The 20,256-nt window shown below is 56.4% G+C and overlaps 1 protein-coding gene across 1 annotated transcript in view; it reads left to right on the top strand.

Annotated features, from left to right (window-relative positions):
• LOC119953684 (dynein heavy chain 17, axonemal-like) overlaps positions 1–20,256 on the top strand; it is an 821,504-nt gene that overhangs the window by 420,401 nt on the left and 380,847 nt on the right.

Genomic DNA, 20,256 nt, shown 5'->3' with positions numbered 1-20,256 from the left:
TAACAATTTACATAAATATATGTGTGCTTACCTTCCCTTTTAGTTCTACTGTATTTTGATTACTGTAAATTTAAGACCTATTGTAATTTTTTTTCTGAACACTGGAAATAATCTATCATGTTATTTGTTAACCATCACAGCTCTGGTGAAAAGAAAACTAACTTCTCAAGTAACCACAGCTATGCCAGGTAACATCCTGGAGAATCTACCCTGAATCTTTTCCATTACTTTTATGTCCTTCCTATCAAGGACTGCCAAAACTCTGCACAATAATATAAACTGTGGCTTACCTAAGACTGTGGGTGAGATTTTAAATTCCCGCTCGCAATGCAGTGGTGGATGGGTAAAGCAGCATTTTCTGCACCGAGCCCAATGGCACGTTTTGCACCATATTGTTTACTTCCCACTTTAGCTAGGGCTGCACGGGCTCTTGTACGCCTTGCAGGGCGGAGCTACCATACAGTCTCGACCAATAGACAACATGAATTATCCACCAATGGTGTTCCAGCATTACTAGGTACCGTAATACCTCTAACCAGACTACCACATTCACCCCCTGTTTAAAAAAAAAAAGAGTCCGGCGGGGGTGGTGGCTTGGTATTACAACTTTGTAACATGGTAGGATTTACGGTTACGGAGGTACCGTAATACCTCCGTACAGCGTTTTGACTTATAATCATAACTATTTACAAAATATTTTACAATTTTACAATTTCACAATTATACATGTTACAGTGAAGCAATCAGTCGATCAGGGGCCCTGGCCATCCTCTGTGATCATCGAAGCTTTGGTGGTGACGCTGGTGGAGGTTCAGGCGTCTGTGACTCCGCGAACATGGTTTCGATCTCTGTGGCAGCTTCAACACCCCTAGACTGCGCTGGTGGGGAAACTGATTGACCTGGGAAGGGAGCGTCTGCGGGGTGCGTTGGTGGGCAGCGGGGGCCTAGACGGGGCCGACGGAAGCACCGATCCTCCAGGGAAATGGGCAGCTGTAAGGTGCACCGGTGGGATGGAGGGTGGGACTGGTGGCGAGGGTGTGAGCGGGGATCCGGCGGGCGCCAGGGCTCGTAGAGAGACCGTGTCTTGTAGGCCATCTGGGTACTCCACGTAGGCATACTGGGGGTTAGCGTGGAGAAGATGGACCCTCACGACCAACGGGTCCGACTTGTGCGCCCGCACGTGTTTTCGGAGCAGGATGGGTCCGGGGGCTGCCAGCCAGTTCGTGAGCGAGGTCCCAGTGGAGGACTTCCTGGGGAAAACAAGGAGCCGTTCGTGAGGTGTTTGATTGGTCGTGGTGCAGAGCAGTGACCGGATCCGGGAGGACTTCTTGCCAGCGGGAGACTGGGAGATTTCTGGACCGTAGGGCCAGTAGGATGGTCTTCCAGACCGTTCCGTTCCCCCTCTCTACCTGTCCGTCACCCCGGGGGTTGTAACTGGTCGTCCTGCCCGAGGTAATGCCCTTGCTGAGCAGGAATTGATGCAGTTCGTCGCTCATAAAGGAGGACCCCCTATCACTATGTATGTAAGCGGGGAACCCGAACTGCGTAAAGATGCTATGGAGGGCTTTGATGACGGTGGTTGCGGTCATGTCGGGGCAGGGGATGGCGAACGGGAATCTGGAGTAATCGTCAATCACGTTCAGGAAGTACGTGTTGCGATCAGTGGAGGGGAGGGGACCTTTGAAGTCCATGCTGAGGCGTTCAAAGGGACGGGAAGCCTTTATCAGGTGCGCTTTCTCCGGTCGGTAGAAGTGTGGCTTCAACTCTGCGCAGATTTGGCAATTCCTGGTGGCTGTCCTGACCTCCTCGATGGAGTAGGGCAGGTTGCGGGTCTTAACAAAATGGAAGAAACGAGTGACCCCTGGGTGGCAGAGGTCCTCGTGAAGGGCTCGGAAGTGGTCCACTTGTGCGTTGGCACATGTGCCACGGGACAGGGCATCAGGAGGCTCGTTTAGTTTCCCGGGACAATACAGGATCTCGTAGTTGTAGGTGGATAGTTCGAAACTCCACCGCACGATCTTATCGTTTTTTATCCCCGTTATGCATTACCGAACATGAACGTGACCGACCGTTGGTCAGTGAGGAGAGTGAATCTCCTGCCCGCCAGGTAATGCCTTCAATGTCGCACAGCTTCTACTATGGCCTGGGCCTCCTTCTCAACTGAGGAGTGGCGGATTTCGGAAGCATGGAGGGTACGTGAAAAGAAGGCCACAGGCCTGCCCGCTTGGTTTAGGGTGGCCGCCAGAGCTACGTCAGACGCATTGCTCTTGACCTGGAAGGGGAGGGACTCGTCGATGGTGCACATTGTGGCCTTTGCAATGTCTGCTTTGATGCGGCTGAAGGCCTGGCGGGCCTCTGTCGACAGGGGAAAAGCTGTGGATTGGATCAGAGGACGGGCCTTGTCCGCGTAGTTGGGGACCCACTCGGGGTAGTAAGATAAAAATCCTAGGCAGCGCTTCAGGGCCTTGGAGCAGTGAGGGAGGGGAAACTCCATAAGGGGGCGCATGGTTCAGCGTCGGGGTCTATCATTCCATTTCGCACTACGTAGTAGAGATGGCAAGGCGGTTGGTGCTAAACAAATCCTTGTTGTATTTAAGGTTAAGGATCTTCGCTGTCTGGAGGAATTTTTGGAGGTTGGTGTCGTGGTCCTGCTGGCCGTGGCCGCAGATGGTGACATTGTCGAGATACGGGAATGTTGCCCGTAAACCGTATCGATAAAATATTAAAGCATGCCACTGTGCAGAGAGACCTGGGTGTGCTAGTGCATGAGTCACAGAAAGTTGGTTTACAGGTGCAGCAGGTGATTAAGAAGGCAAATGGAATTTTGTCCTTCATTGCTAGAGGGATGGAGTTCAAGACTAGGGAGGTTATGTTGCAATTGTATAAGGTGTTAGTGAGGCCACACCTAGAGTATTGTGTTCAGTTTTGGTCTCCTTACTTGAGAAAGGACATACTGGCACTGGAGGGTGTGCAGATGAGATTCACTAGGTTAATCCCAGAGTTGAAGGGATTGGATTATGAGGAGAGGTTGAGTAGACTAGGACTGTACTCGTTGGAATTTAGAAGGATGAGGGGGGATCTTATAGAAACATTTAAAATTATGAAGGAAATAGATAGGATAGATGCGGGCAGGTTGTTTCCACTGGCGGGTGAAAGCAGAACTAGGGGACATAGCCTCAAAATAAGGGGAAGTAGATTTAGGACTGAGTTTAGGAGGAACTTCTTCACCCAAAGGGTTGTGAATCTATGGAATTCCTTGCCCAGTGAAGCAGTTGAGGCTCATTCATTAAATGTTTTTAAGGTAAAGATAGATAGTTTTTTGAAGAATAAAGGGATTAAGGGTTATGGTGTTCGGGCCGGAAAGTGGAGCTGAGTCCACAAAAGATCAGCCATGATCTAATTGAATGGTGGAGCAGGCTCGAGGGGCCCGATGGCCTACTCCTGCTCTTAGTTCTTATGTTCTTATGTATCGGTCAACCATTCAGTCCATCTCTCGCTGGAAGTCCGAGACCCCGTTTGTGACACCAAAGGGAACTCTTAATAAGTGGTAGAGTCGCCCATCTGCCTCGAAGGCAGTGTACTTGCGATCACTCGCTCGGATGGGGAGCTGGTGGTAGGCGGACTTAAGGGCCACTGTGGAGAAGGCCTTGTATTATGTAATCCTGTTGACCAGGTCGGATATGCGACGAAGAGGGTACACGTCCAGCTGCGTAAACCTGTTGATGGTCTGTCTGTAGTCGATGACCATCCTATGCTTCTCCCCGGTCTTTACCACCACGACTTGAGCTCTCCAGGGACTGTTGCTAGCTTCAATGACTCCTACCCTCAGTAGCCGTTGGACATCCGACCTAATAAAGATCCGATCCTGGGCACTGTACCGTCTGTTCCTGGTGGCAACGGGTTTGCAATCCGGGGTGAGGTTCGCAAACAGGGAAGGCGGATCGACCTTGAGGGTCGCGAGGCTGCAGACAGTGATAGAGGGTATACGGCCGCCGAATTTGAAAGTTAGACTTTGGAGGTTGCACTGTAAGTCTAACCCTAGGAGTGTGGCCACGCAGAGGTGGGGAAGGACGTAGAGCCGGTCATTTTTGAACTCCCTTCCCTAGACCGTGAGGGTTGCTACACCGAATCCCTTTATCTCTACTGAGTGGGAACCGGAGGCCAGAGAGATTTTTTGATTAACGGGGTGGACGGGGAGAGAACAGCACTTTACCGTGTCGGGGTGTATGAAGCTCTCCGAGCTCCCAGAGTCGATTAAGCAAGACATCTCGTACCTGTTGATTAGCACCGTCGTTTTAGCAGTTGAGAGTGTTCGAGGCCGGGACTGGTCCAGGGTCACCGAGGCTAATCGTGGCAGCAGCTGGGTATCGTCATCGGGCGGTGTGTGGTCACCTATACCGAGGTCCTTCGAGTCCGTCCAAGATGGCAGCACCCACTGGTCGCACATGGCTGAGTGTGTACAAAATGGCGGTGCCCATCCATCGCACGCAGCGTCAGTGGAACAAGATGGCGGCGCCCGGAGGCCACACATGGCCCTAGAGGAGGAAGATGGCGGTGCTCGCTGGCCGCACAGGGCCCGTGGAGAGGGTTGTAGTGGCGATCCGCCTTCGCTCCTTGAGACCGCAGCGACTGCCCGGGCCTGGCATACCGCCATGAAGTGGCCCTTTTTGCCGCACCCTTTACATATGGACGCCCGGGCTGGGCAGCGCTGTCGGGGGTGTTTGGCTTGCCCGCAAAAATAGCAGCGGGGCCCCCCCCGGGGTTGCTGGGCCATCTTGTGGCACAAGCTTGTGGGGGAATGTGGGGCGCCTTGGAGTCTGCTGTAGAGGGATTTCACGCTGCCCAGGGGGCTGCCGCGCGGTCGGGGGCGTAGGTGCGGGAGTTTCAGGAGGCCACATCCAGGGAGCTGGCAAGGACCCGTGCCTCTTTGAGACTTAGAGTTTCTATCTCTAGTAAACGCTGGCAGATTTGAGAGGACAGCATACCCGCAACAAAAGCGTCCCGAATCAACAGTTCGGTGTGGTCGTTTGCTGAAACTTGCGGGCAGCTGCAGTTTCTCCCCAACACCAGGTGTTGCGCAGTAGAATTCTTCCAGTGACTCACCAGGACTTTGTCGCCTCGTCGCCAGTAGATGCCGGGCGTAGACCTGATTTACAGGGCGAAGGTAATGTCCTTTCAGCAACTCCATTGCGGTATCGAAGTTCTCCGTGTCCTCGATGAGCGTGTAGACTTCTGGGCTCACCCTCGAGTGCAGGATCTGCAGTTTCTGTTCCCTCGTGGGTGTGTTTTCTGCCATTCCGAGGTAGCCGTTGAAACACGCCAGCCAGTGGTTGAAAGTTGCAGCCGAGTTTACTGCGTGAGGGCTGAGTTGCAGACACTCCGGCTTGATTCGGAGTTCAATTCTTTTTTTTTTAAAATAATTTTTATCAAGATTTTGACAAAATATAAACAAAACAATATTAACAAAACAGCCATGGTAAAAACCCAAGAACACCCACCCAACTACAAAAGCAACTACAAAAACAAAAAAAAACAAACAACAAAAAGGAAAGAGACAAGACCCGCCACATCCAACAAACCCATGTACACAGTTCTCCCTCCCACCGAACCAAACCCCCCCCTCTTTCCCCCCCCCCCCCCCCCCCCCCCCCCCGGTTGCTGCTGCTGCCGGCCTATTTCCCTACCGTTCCACCAGGAAGTCCAGGAAAGGCTGCCACCGCCTAAAGAACCCCTGTACTGATCCCCTCAGGGCAAATTTCACCTCCAATTTGATAAACCCCGCCATATCATTGATCCAGGCCTCCACGCTTGGGGGCCTCGCATCCTTCCATAAGATCCTCCGCCGGGCTACTAGGGACGCAAAGGCCAGGACACCGGCCTCTTTCGCCTCCAGCACTCCCGGCTCCACTGCAACCCCAAACATTGCGAGTCCCCAGCCTGGCTTGACCCTGGATCCCACCACCCTCGACACCGTCCTTGCTACCCCCTTCCAAAACTCCCCCAGCGCTAGGCACACCCAAAACATATGGGCGTGGTTCGCTGGGCTCCCCGAGCACCTAGCACACCTGTCTTCATCCCCGAAAAACCTACTCATCCTCGTCCCAGTCATGTGGGCCCTATGCAGCACCTTGAACTGTATGAGGGTAAGCCTCGCACAGGAAGAGGAGGAATTCACTCTCTCCAGGGCAACCGCCCACGTCGCCTCCTCAATCTCCTCACCCAGCTCATCTTCCCATTTACCCTTCAGTTCCTCCACCGAGGCCTCGTCTACCTCCTGCATTACCCGGTATATGTCCGAAATCCTCCCTCCTCCAACCCACACCCCCAAGAGCACACTGTCCTGTACCCCATGTGGGGGCAACAAGGGGAACCCCTCCACCTGCCGCCTGGCAAACGCCCTAACCTGCATGTACCGAAACATGTTCCCCGGGGGGGAGCCCAAACTTCCTCTCTAACTCCCCCAAGCTCGCGAACCTCCCCTCCACAAACAGGTCCCTCAACCTCCTAACCCCTACCCTGTGCCAGCCCATAAATCCGCCATCAATGCTCCCTATAACAAACCGATGGTACCCCCGTATCGGGGCCTCCATAGAGCCCCCCACTTCTCCCCTATGCCGTCTCCATTGCCCCCAAATTTTGAGGGTAGCCGCCACCACCGGGCTCGTGGTATACCTCGTTGGAGGGAGCGGCAACGACACCGTTACCAGCGCCTCCAGGCTCGTGCCCACACAGGACACCACCTCCATCCTCTTCCATGCTGCCCCTTCCTTTTCCATTACTCCCTTACGCACCATCGCTGCGTTGGCAGCCTAATAGTACCCACATAGGTTGGGCAGCGCCAGCCCCCCCCTATCCCTGCCCCATTCCAGGAACACACTTCTCACCCTCTGAGTCCCATGCGCCCACACAAATCCCGTAATACTCCTGTTGACCCTCCTAAAAAAGGCCTTCGGGATAAGGATGGGGAGGCACTGGAACAGGAACAAAAACCTCGGGAGCACCGTCATCTTAACGGACTGCACCCTCTCCGCCAGTGACAGCGGTAACATATCCCATCTTTTGAACTCCTGCTCCACCAACCTTGTGAGGTTGAGCTTGTGCAGGGCCCCCCCAGCTCCCAGCCACCTGGACTCTTAGGTACCTGAAGCTCTTCCCTGCCTGCTTCAGTGGGAGCCTACCAATCTCCTCCTCCTGATCCCCCGGGTGCACCACGAACAACTCACTCTTGCCCAGGTTCAGCTTATACCCAGAGAAGCCCCCAAATTCACTAAGAATCTTCATCACCTCCGGCATCCCCCTCCACCGGGTCCGCCACATACACAACAGGTCGTCCGCATAAAGCGACACTCTATGCTCCTCCCCACCTCTCACCAGGTCCCTCCAGTTCCCTGACTCCCTCAATGCCATGGCCAGCGGCTCAATTGCCAATGCAAAGAGCAAGGGGGACAGGGGACACCCCTGTCTCGTCCCCCGGTACAACCGAAAGTACTCTGACCTCCTCCTATTCGTGGCTACACTCGCCATCGGGGCCTCATCGAGCAACCTCACCAAACGGACAAACCCCTCCCCTCCTCCACAGAACCCCGTCTGGTCCTCGTGAATGACCCCCGGCACACAATCCTCTATTCTTGTGGCTAAGACCTTTGCCAGCAGCTTGGCGTCTACATTTAGCAGCGAGATCGGCCTATATGACCCACACTGCAGAGGGTCCTTGTCCCGCTTCAGGATCAAGGAAATCAGCACCCGTGACATAGTTGGGGACAACGTCCCCCCTCCCTTGCCTCGTTAAAAGTACGGACCAACAGGGGGCCCAACAGGTCCGCATACCTTTTATAAAATTCCGCCGGAAACCCAACTGGCCCCAGCGCCTTCCCCGACTGCATGCTTCCTATCCCTTTAACCAGCTCCTCCAGCTCAATCGGCGCCCCCAGTCCCTCCACCTGCCCCTCCTCCACCCTCGGAAACTGCAGCTTGTCCAAGAAGCGCCCCATTCCACCCCCCTCCACCGGGGGTTCAGACCGGTACAGTTCCCCATTAAAGTCCCGAAAGACCCCATTAACGTCTACCCCCCTCCGCACCACCTTCCCAGCTCTATCCGTCACTCCCCCAATCTCCCTGGCCGCGTCCCGCTTTCGGAGCTGGTGTGCCAGCATCCTGCTCGCCTTTTCCCCATATTCATACACCGCCCTCTGTGCTTTCCTCCACTGAGCTTCTGCCTTTCTGGTAGTCAATAGGTCGAAGGCTACGCCTCTCCCCCAGCAATCCCTCCTCCGGAGCCTCTGCATATCTCCTATCCACCCTCACCATCTCCCCTATCAGTCTCTCCCTCTCCCTCTACTCCCCCCTCTCCCTATGGGTTCGGATGGAGATCAACTCCCCTCTAATCACCCGCCTTCAATGCCTCCCAGGCCATCCCCACTCGGACCTCCCCGTTATTGTTGGCCTCAAGGTACCTCTCCATACACCCCCGAACCCTCCCGGCCACCTCCTCATCTGCCAGCAGCCCCCCCTCCAAGCGCCAGAGCGGGTGCTGGTCCCTCTCCTCCCCCAGCCCGAGGTCCACCCAGTGCGGGGCATGATCCGAAATGGCAATGGCAGAGTATTCAACATCCTCCACCCTCGAAACCAGCCCCCTGCTCAGGACAAAAAAATCAATTCTCGAATAGGCCTTATGCACGTGGGAGAAAAACGAGTACTCCCTGGCCCTTGGCCTCACAAACCTCCAGGGATCCACCACTCCCATCTGATCCATAAATCCCCTCAACACCTTAGCCGCCGCTGGCCTCCTACCCGTCCGGGACTTGGATCGATCCAATGAGGGATCCAGCACCGTGTTGAAGTCCCCCCCCCTCCATGATCAGGCCCCCCACCTCCAGGTCCGGAATGCGGCCCAACATGCGCCGCATAAACCCTGCAATATCCCAATTTCGGGCGTAAACATTCACCAACACCACCCGCTCCCCCTGCAGCTTACCACTCACCATCACATACCTCCCGCCACTGTCAGCCACCACCCTCAACACCTCAAACGACACCCTCTTTCCCAGGATCGCCACCACCCGATTCTTTTCATCCAGCCCTGAATGAAATACTTGGCCCACCCATCCCTTCCTGAGCCGAACCTGGTCCGCCACTTTCAGGTGTGTCTCTTGGAGCATGGCCACATCCGCCTTCAGCCCCTTCAAATGCGCAAACACCCGGGCCCGTTTGACCAGCCCATTCAGCCCCCTCACATTCCAGTTTATCAGCCGGATCAGAGGGCTCCCTGCCCCCCTCCCCTGCTGATTATCCATAACCCATCCCCTGCCCACCACTGGCCAGCGCCCCTCGCTCGGCCAGTTCCCCACGGCGGCAACTCCCCCCCCCCCCCCAGCAACCCCTGCATCCTCCAGCTTCTTCCTGGCTATTTCAGCAGCAACCCAGTACCCCCCCCCCCCCCCCCACACCTCCCCAGGCTAGGACCCCTCCTAGCCGCGCCCCTCCCTTCATAGCACTCCCATGAGCCAGCTAACTTCTGCTGACCCCGGCGACTCCCGCCATACCTCCGACTCCTCCCCACGTGGGACTACTCCTCCTCCTTCGTGCCCATCAGCAGGCCCCCCCCCCCTCTTCCCCCCCCCCGACTCTCAGCCCCGACTCCGCCCCCATCACCCCACAGCGCGGGAAACCAGAGAAAAGCCCGCGCTTTCGCCCTGCCCAACCCCGCCTCCTCTAGGGCAACTCCCATTGCCAGTCCCCACCACCAGCTCCCCGCACTCCCAGTTTACCTCCCTGCCCGAACCCGTCCACCAGACCCATACAAAAAGACATAACGACATCGCCCCACCCACCCTAAAGCCAACCCACATCTTGCATTAAACAGAGAACCCCCCCCCCCTCCAGAGCAAAAATCAAACACAATTACATTATCATACAAAATCCCCCATCTTGGACCCTCCGTTTGAGTCCAGTTTCTCGGCCTGAACAAAGGCCCACGCCTGCTCTGGGGACTCAAAATAATGGTGCCGGTCCTTGTAGGTGACCCACAGACGCGCCGGCTGCAACATGCCAAACTTCACGCTCCGTCTGTGGAGCACCGCCTTCGTCCAGTTGAACCCGGCAATCCGCTTAGCCACCTCCGCACTCCAGTCCTGGAAGACCCGCACCTCCGTGTTCTCCCACTTGCTGCTCCGCTCCTTCTTGGCGCACCGGAGCACGCACTCACGATCAACGAACCGGTGAAACCGCACCAACACCGCCCGCGGCGGCTCGTTCTGCTTGGGCCTCCCAGCCAGAATTCTGTGGACCCCCTCCAACTCCAGGGGCCCCTGGAAGGACCTAGCTCCCATCAACGAGTTCAGCATAACGACCACATAGGCCGCCAGGTCCGACACCTCCAGCCCCTCCGTTAGGCCCAGGATCTGCAAATTCTTCCACCTCGACCAGTTGTCCAGCTCCTCGAACCGCTCCCGCCACCTTTTATGGAGCGCCTCGTGCATCTCCACCTTCCCCGCAACGGCCACGGCCTCATCCTCCCTTTCTGAGGCCTGCTGCTGCAGCTCCCGGATCGCGGCCCCTGGGCTGTCTGAGTCTCCATCAGCTCTCTGGTGGTAGCCTTCAGCGACTCCAGCAGCTCCACTTTAAGCTCCTGGAAGCAGAGCAGCAGAGTCTCCTGCTGCTCCTGCGTCCACTGCCTCAGCTCCTCGAGGGCTCCGCCGGCCGCCATTTTGTTTCTCTTCCCCCACTTTTCCAGGGGCGCTTCCACTGTTTTTCTTGCCCCACTCCTGGTTAGGACCTTGGGGATCTACTCCAGACCCCTTCCCACGTCGGGATTCGTCGACGAAGTTCCGTTGGGGGGCCCTGAAAAGAGCCCCAAAGTCCGTTATTAGCAGGAGCTGCCAAATGTGCGGCTTAGCTCCGCATTGCCGCCACCGGAAGTCCTGGAGTTCCATTCTTTAAATCTAGCTTATTAAATTGATGCACTATCAATGACTACTAAGTGAGGTTGTAGTCCAACTGAAGGCTTTAATAAGCTAGATGTTTCCCCCAGCAGCTCGGGTACAGAAAGGGAGGTGCTGGGGCTGCACGGGCTCTGATACCCCGCCTTGCAGGGCGGAGCTACCATACAGTCTCGACCAATAGACAACATGCGTTATCCATCAATGGCATTCCAGCATTACTAGGTACCGTAACACCTCTAACCAGACTACCACAATCCCCTCTGCCTCGGAGTCCTCAGGCGAGCGCAGTTCAGCTCTGGTCCTACCAAGGTACCTGGTGGCACCAACACCTGGCATGGGTGCTTTCAGGTTGGTACTACCAAGGAGCCAAGCTGGCATTTTTGAGCGCATTCAATTGGACCGGGGTTCCTTGCATGGATGTTGGGAAGGGGTTCCCTGCATGGATGTTGGGAGGTCGGGGATGAACACGGGTCCCTGGTGCTGTCCCAATGGTCAATTTCACCCCTGGCTCCAATAAGCTTTCTGGTCTTGCAAAACAAGATTATTTTTTAAATCGTGATGACTGCAGTCAAACACATTCTAACCCAGGTGTTTAACCCTTAAATTTCCAAATGTTGATAATCCAATATCTCTAAAGTCCTGCATTCATCACACGTTCCCGATGGAGGCCTTGTCCTGCAGCCCCTTCCACAGTAACCCCGCCTTACCGCTGGTCTAATGGACAGGGTCTTGCCTGCAATATACCCTTGAGTGTGACCGCAAAGTCTGGTGCAGGGTCAAGGTACAATGGGCACTTCTTGATGAAAGGTAGTCGAACAAACCTCCGTGAAGTGCTGGTCATTAGGTGTACTTCATTTAAACACCACTGTGAAATATCAGGGAAGCAGTGGTGTTGTGGTATTGTCACTGAACTAGTAGTCCAAAGACTCAGGGTAATATTCTAGGGACTTGGGTTTGCATCTTACCATGGGTGATGGTGAGATTTAAATTAGATGAAGATTTGGAATTAAAAGTCTAATGATCACCATGATTGTTGTACAAATGCCAGTAATACCCACATCACATGAATCAATTAAAAAAAATTTGATGCAACATCACTTCTTGATCCAATGTGGGGGATGATACTGGCAAGTGGGCTTTAGAGTGAGTATTCATCGCATTTAAAAATATTCAAATTGCCTTCCTGAAAATGTTGTGCATCAGGATATGTGCTCCGCTTTGAAGGCTGGAACAGACAATAGGACAATGTTTTCCCACTGACGTAAACCAGATTTTTATCCCCTCATGACATTTTCTACTCATAACATTCTATTGTTCATAGGTACTCAAAATATCTCTTTAGATTAAGTTTCATAGATTGCTTATTAAAATGATGGGAGCGATTCTCCCATGCTGCGCCATCTGGGAGAATCGCTGTTCATGCCAGTTTTTCACGCGATGCCGGTCCGATGCAGTTCCACCATTCTCCCAACCGGTGAGAATGGCTTCATTGGGATCGGCGCCGCGCATGCCGGAGAATCCGCTGAGCAGGCAGTAGAGCCAATTCTCTAGGCGCCGCTATTCTCCGGCCTGGATGGGCCGAAGTCCCAACGGCGTGACCCTGTGTCACGCCGTCGCCGTTCACCCCTGCCAAATAAATTAGTCAGCCAGTTGTGCTGGGTGACGAAGCGCATAAGGGAGGTGAGTGGGCGGGCCCATCCCAGGAACCAGGAAGTAGTGTCCACGGCCGGTGATGGCGGATGGGGGGGGAGGGTGAGGGAAGGCTATATGAAGCGTTTGCTGTGATCCCCGGGGGGGGGGGGGGAAGTGGGCTGTGGGGGGTGGGGGCTTGGGGGTGGGAAGGGGGTTGGGGGTGGCATGGGGGGGAAGGGTGAACATAGTTGGGGGAGTGTGGAAGGGTGGACGTGGTTGGGGGAGTGGGGAAGGGTGGACATGGTTGGGGGGAGGGGTGAGTGGGGAAAGGTGGGCGTGGTTGGGGGAGAGTGGGGAAGGGTGGACATGGTTGGGGGGAGGGGTGAGTGGGGAAGGGTGGACGTGGTTGGGGGAGTGGGGCAGGGTGGATGTGGTTGGGATGGGAGGGGGGAGTGGGGAAGGGTGGACATGGTTGGGAGGAGGGGTGAGTGGGGAAGGGTGAATGTGGTTGGGGGGGAGTGGGGAAGGGTGCTCATGGTTGGGAGGGAAGGGGGGTTTGGAATGAGTGACGTCAGGGCTAAGGAGAATGGGTTGTGTAAAGGAGTACAGGGAAGGGGGGATGGGGTTGGAGGGGAGGGAGGAGTGGGGAAGGGTGGACGTGGCTGGGGGGAAGCGGGGGTTGGGATGGGCGACGTCAGGGCTAAGGAGGATAGGTTGTGTAAAGGAGTACAGGGAAGGGGGATGGGGTAGGAGAAGGGTGCGGGGGTGGGGATTGAAAAGGGGGAAGGAGGAGGAGGAGGAGGGAGCGGGGCAAATGATGCCACCACCCTGCCGGGTTGGGGTGTCCTCCACGGTTGCCCGCAGGACCGTAACCCCCAGCTGGAGTACAGTGGCAGGAAGGTGGCGAAGACACCCTTGCAAATCGAGGGCATGGCGAAGGGCTGTGTCCGCTAGCATTGCGATGAGGAGGGACGGGTTGAACGGTGCGGGATATGGATACTGTGGGCAGGTGGCACGGTGCGTGCCTGAATGAACAGTGACCAGGCTGCCTGGGCACCCATTCATCCAAAGGGCCCTGCCTGCCTACGTGCCAAAGCGCCCTCCTGACAAATTCCGTTGCCTCTCCCTCCCAAACCAACCCCCCCCCCCCCCCCCCCCCCCCCCCCCCCCCCCTCAAGTTGATGATGTATTCGCAGCAGCCATCAATGTTCACTACCATGGTGGCAGCGGCAGCCATGGAGATGGCCATCCGTCACGGCCGAGCAAGGCGGCTCAGGGAGAGTGCTGCAGAGGGAGTGGCTGCAGAGGGCCCCGTGCCAGCCGCTGCTGCAGGCCATCATGCCCGACAAGTCCAAGAGGAGGCGGAGGGTGCGGGTCACCTCCACGTCATCGGCCAGGAAAACGGCGACGACACCGATCCTGATGGGTCACCAGGGGATGAGCATGAGCAGATGGTCGTGCCAAGGAGGCAGAGGCGTTGCATGCGTCACCGTTTGTACAGGGACCGCATTTCCTTCGAGGACCTAACGGAGGCGGCATGCAGGAGGAGACTCTGATTGAGCCGTGAGACGGTCGGCCATTTATGCCACCTGATGGCACACCTGGAACCACGTGGAACTGGGGGAGGACATGCCCCCCCAGTGAGGGTGAAGGTGACGGTTGCCCTGAATGTCTTCGCGACCGGATCCTTCCAGTCACCGAGCGTGGATCTTTGCGTTATCAGTTTGGCCTCTGTGCACCGGTGCATCCAGGCAGTCACTGATGGCCTTTATGCAGTCGCGGCAAGATACATCAATTTCCCGGAGGACCACACACACCAGGCTGCCAGGGTATCGCAATTCGCCTCCGTGTCCGGCATCCCGATGGTACAGGACGTCGTGGATAGGGTGCAAGTCAACCTGTGTGCACCAACGTGGGACAGGGACATCTTCCTAAAAGGAAGGGGACATATTTGATGAACGTCTGGGTGGTGTGCGACCAGGGAATGAGAATAATGCACCCCGTGTGCGCTCAGTACCGGGAAGCGTGCATGACGCCTTTATATTGGTGCAGTCCTACATCCCCGCCATTTTCAAGGGTCACCCACCCCGGATGAGGGGCTGGTTGCTGGGCGACAGCGGTTATCCGTTGCAGCCGTGTCTGATAACGCCCTGACGGAGGCCACAGACCAACGCGGAAAGCCAGTACAATGAGGCCCTTGCGGCAACCAGGGGTGAAGTGGAGAGGTGCTTCGGCCTCCTGAAAATGAGGTTCCGGTGAATAGACCGCTCAGGAAGCGCTCTGCAGTACGACCCCGACAGGGTCGGAAGGATCGTCGTCATCTGTTGCGTGCTGCACAACATTGCCCAACAGAGGGGGGATATGATGGAGTAGGAACAATCAGGTGAGGCCGAAGAGGCCAGCGACTCTGAACAGAAGGATGAGGAGGAGAAGGGGGGAGGTGGAGGGGGAGGGTGGGAGGACGGGAGGGCAGGTCATAGACACCATCGAGGTGTGGGATATGGCCGGGAGGCCGCACAATGCCACCGTTTGGGACAGCGGGCACGTGATGCGTTGATCACCGCACGATTTGCTGACTAGGGGGAGGGCATCGTTGTTCAGGGCACTCCAGCATAGACCGCGCACACTGGCACCACCCAGCACCCCCCTCACCCACCTCCCGCACCATTGCACAACCTTACTACACACGGCACCACCCTCAAGCAACACTACACCTGCGGTTACTGTCGGTAGACTTTTACTTCCGTAAGTGGGTATGAACAGTGCCATGTTGGATGATGACAACCCGCTCTGCGATGAGGTGTGAGCTACAGATCACTACTGAATGTCTGACTCATGGCCATATGTGAACACCCCCACCTCGGTGTCCCCTCTATGCGTCACGGACACTTCATCACATGAATGTCCGGGTTGTGTGCGCCCAGGGAATGAGAATAATGCATCCCGTGTGCGCTCAGTACCTGGGAAGCATGCATGACGCCTTTATATTGGCGCAGTCCTGCATCCCCGCCATTTTTGAGGGTCACCCACCCCGGATACCCGCTGCCCACCAGATGCACCAGGGACAGGACGGGGGGAGTGCGAGAATAGCCATATTTTCAACGCTTAATTCACCACTCCAAACAAACAAGGTCCCTCCCTTGCTGTGTTACCGGGACAGGCACTGGGACCACCTCCTCCCCAAAACTAAATACAGTCGGATGCAAAACAAAATTACAATAGAGTCCAATAAAGTCCCATGGCTGCATCAGATGGTCACGATCAGCCTGTCGGGTGCCCGTGATGTTCTGGTAGACCGTAGCAGTGGAGCCGGTGACGACGGGCCGATGGTCGTCCTTGCCTACGGGAGCGTCGGTCGTAGATGTGTCTCCGTACCCCGGGCCGGTGGTGGAGACGCTGTAATCGGGGAAGGGGTGGTACATGCGCTGGGTCGTGGGGGCGCGGGGGGCGCTTGGGGGAATTGGGGTTGGGGGGGGGGGTGTTGATGGAAGAGGAGAGGGCTGCACGCCGGCGGGTGCCAGGTCCCGGAACGAGACCGTATCCTGCCGACCGTCGGGATACTCCACGTACGCATACTGCGGGTTGGCACGGAGTAACTGGCCTCGCTCAACCAACGGGTCGGACTTGTGCACCCGCACATGCTTCCGGAGCAAGATGGGCCCGGGAGTGGCCAGCCAGATCGGGAGAGGGATCCTGAGGACGACTTCCTAGGGAAAACAAGAAGACATTCATGAGGTGTTTGATTAGTGGTAGTACAGAGGGGAGACCGGACTGAGTGAAGGGCGTCGGGGATGACCTCTTGCCAACGGGGGATAGGGAGATCTCTGGACCGTAGGGCCAGCAGGATGGTCTTCCAAATGGTGCCATTCTTTCGTTCGACCTGACCGTTACCCCGGGGGTTATAACTGGTCATCTTGCTAGAGGCTATGCCCCTGCTGAGTTGCAATTGACACAGTTCGTCACTCATAAAGGAGGACCCCCGGTCGCTGTGGATGTACGCGGGGCAACCGAACAGGGAGAAGATGGATAGGAGGGCCTTTATGACGGTTGTTGTGGTCATGTCGGGACAGGGAATGGCAAAAGGGAAGTGGGAGTACTCGTCGATAACACTCAGGAAATATGTGTTACGGTTGTTGGAGGGGAGGGGACCCTTTAAGTCTATACTGAGATGTTCAAAGGGGCGGGATGCCTTGATCAGATGCGCTCGTTCGGGGCAGTAGAAGTGCGGTTTGCACTCGGGGCAGTCCCTGGTGACGGTCCTGACTTCCTCAACGGAGTAGGGCAGGTTGCGGGTCTTAATAAAATGGTAAAAACGAGTGACCCCTGGATGGCAGAGGTCCGTGTGGAGGGAGCGGAGGCGGTCAATCTGCGCGCTGGTGCAGGTACCGCGGGATAGGGCATCGGAAGGCTCGTTTAGCTTCCCAGGACGATACAAGATATCGTAGTTGTACGTGGACAACTCGATCCGCCACTGCAAGATCTTGTCGTTCTTGATCTTGCCCCTCTGTGCATTATCGAACATGAAAGCTACTGACCGTTGGTCTGTGAGGAGGGTAAACCTCCTGCCGGCCAGATAGTGCCTCCAATATCGCACAGCCTCGACTATGGCCTGTGCCTCCTTTTCCACCGAGGAGTGGCGGATTTCGGAAGCGTGGAGAGTTCGTGAGAAGAAGGCCACGTGTCTGCCCGCTTGGTTCAGGGTGGCCGCCAGAGCTACGTCAGACGCGTCGCTCTCGACCTGGAATGGGAGGGACTCGTCGATAACGCGCATCGTGGCCTTTGCGATATCCGCTTTGATGCGGCTAAAGGCCTGGCGGGCCTCCATCGACAGGGGAAAGGAGGTGGACTGGATGAGGGGGCGGGCTTTGTCGGCGTAATTTGGGACCCACTGGGCGTAATAGGAGAAGAAGCCCAGGCAGCGTTTGAGGGAGTTGGGGAGAGGGAGTTCCATCAGGGGACGCGTGCGTTCAGGATCAGGGCCTATCACTCCGTTATGCACTACGTAGCCGAGGATGGCAAGACGGTCGGTGCTAAACACGCACTTATCCTTATTGTAGGTTAAATTAAGGAGTTTTGCGGTTCGGAGGAATTTTTGAAGGTTGATGTCATGGTCCTGCTGATCGTGGCCGCAGATGGTGACGTTATCGAGGTACGGGAAGGTAGCCCGTAACCCATGCTTGTCGACCATTCGGTCCATCTCCCGTTGGAAGACCGAGACCCCATTTGTGACACCGAATGGAACCCTGAGGAAGTGGTAGAGGCGCCCATCTGCCTCAAACGCGGTGTACTTGCGGTCACTCGCGCGGATGGGGAGCTGGTGGTAGGCGGACTTAAGATCCACCGTGGAAAAGACTTTGTATTTCGCAATCCTGTTAACCAGGTCGGAAATACGGGGGAGAGGGTACGCGTCCAGCTGCGTAAACCTGTTGATGGTCTGACTGTAATCAATGACCATCCGGTTTTTCTCCCCAGTCCGAACTACCAGCACTTGGGCTCGCCAGGGACTGTCGCTGGCCTCGATAACTCCTTCCTTAAGGAGCCTCTGGACCTCGGACCCGATGAAGGTCCGGTCCTGGGCACTGTATCATCTGCTCCGAGTGGCAACAGGTTTACAATCTGGGGTGAGATTAGCAAACAAGGAAGGTGGGTCCACTTTGAGGGACGCGAGGCTGCAGACAGTAAGGCGGGGAATAGGGCCGCCGAATTGGAAGGTTAAGCTCTGCAGGTTGCACTGGAAATCCAGGCCCAAGAGTGCTGGAGCGCATAGATGGGGGAGAATGAGGAGTTTGAAGTTTTTGAAAACCCTCCACTGGACCGTGAGGTCTGCTATGCAGCACCCAGTGATTTGGACGGAGTGCGAACCCGAGGCCAATTCGATTTTATGCTTAACTGGGTGGATGGGTAGCACGCAGCGTCTTACCATGTCGGGGTGGACGAAAATTTCAGTGCTCCGGGAGTCCAGTCTTGTGTCCGTTGGGCTGGATCGTTGTCGAGTCTTGGCGAGCAAGCGTGGTCGCGACTGGTCGAGAGTGATGGAAACAAGTCGTGGCGAGAGTTCCAGGTCATCCTCGGTGGCAGAGTAATTGCTGGCAGGGCCTTCCGTGTTGGCCCAAGATGGCGGCGCCCAGGACCCGCACGTGGAATCGGGGTCCCAAGGTGGCGGCACCCAGGACCCGCACGTGGAGCCGAGGCCCCAAGATGGCGGCACCCATGACCCGCACGTGGCGTCCTGGGCCCAAGATGGCGGCGCCCGTGGGGACCTTGTGGCAGCTGGGGGCGGTGTTAGTGGCGTCTGCGGGCCGGTCGGGGCAGCTGGGAGCGGGGGTCAGGAGGACCGTGGGCCTGTTGCGGGGGCCGGGAGGCGGGCCGGAAAGTTTGGTGCGCGGCGCGGGGCCCTGGGGGGTGTCCGGGGGGGCGATCCGCGGTCGCTGCGCGGAACAGTAGCGACTGATTTGGTCTGGCAGACCACCACGTAGTGGCCCTTCTTCCCGCAGCTCTTACACAAAGCGGAGCGAGCCGGGCAGCGCGGGCGGGGGTGCTTGGAGAGGCCACAAAAATAGTAGCGGGGCCACCATAGCTTGTCGGAGTGTCCCGCAGCGCAGGCCTGGGGGAGGTCGGGGTCAGCGGAGGACGGGGGTGGCGCGTGCCATGATGTCCAGGGGGTTGCTGCGCGGCCGGGGGCGTATGCGCAGGCGTTCAGGTCAGCAACCCCCAGGGAGGTTGCAAGGGTCCATGCCTCAGCTAGGCTGAGGGCGTTCTTCTCCAGCAATCGTTGGCGGATAGAGGAGAACTGCATGCCAGCAACATAAGCGTCTCTAATTAAAAGTTCCATGTGCTCGGTCGGCAAAACTTGGGGACAGGCGCACATTCTCCCTAGAGCTGTGAAGGCCTGGTAGAATTCATCGAGTGACTCACCAGGGAACTGCTGTCTAGTCATCAGGAGATGCCATGCGTATACTTCATTGACCGGCCGGAGAAAGTGTCCTTTCAGGATATCCATGGCCGCATTATAATCGCTTTCGTCCTCAATCATTGAGTATACCGCCGTGCCCACGCACGAGTGGAGGATGTGGAGTTTCTGCTCCTTGGAGGGTTTGCTGGCTGCAGTTGTCAGGTAACTGTTGAAGCATGCCTGCCAATGTTTAAAGATTGCAGGCGCATTTGAGGCATGCGGGCTGGTGCGGAGGCAGTCAGGCTTGATGCGTAGCTCCATTCCAAAATTCTAGCTGATTAAATTGATGTACCATCAATTGGACGCGAGACATGATGAAGATCCAAACTGTGGCTTTAATCAGCTAGTTGTTAACCCGGTGGTCGACTACAGAGAAAGGCCGACCGCCGGGAAACCTGGGTACTTATACCCCGCCTCGGAGGCGGGGTCTACTTGCCTCTCGACCAATTGGTGAGCAGTCACATGACTAGTCCCAGCCAATCAGACGAGAGGCACATGACCAGCCAGAGCCAATGGGAAACCAATGCTCTGCACCATTGGCAGTGCTCCCACTCATATCACCACAGGCACGTTTCGTTAGACTCGCGTGGTCGTATTTGAGGGGCTGGAGGGGGCGTTGTGAGGGTGTGGACTGTGGGGGTGGTGCAGTGTCAGGCGGTGGAGTGTGAGGGTATGGACTGTGTGGGTGGTGCAGTGTCAGGCGGTGGGGTGAGAGGGTGTGGACTGTGTGGG

This window comes from Scyliorhinus canicula, chromosome 18 (genome assembly GCF_902713615.1).
Source record: "Scyliorhinus canicula chromosome 18, sScyCan1.1, whole genome shotgun sequence".
Taxonomy (NCBI): Eukaryota; Metazoa; Chordata; class Chondrichthyes; order Carcharhiniformes; family Scyliorhinidae; genus Scyliorhinus; species Scyliorhinus canicula.
The sequence above is the reverse complement of the archived record's forward strand: the minus strand, read 5'-3'. Positions and strand labels throughout refer to the sequence as shown.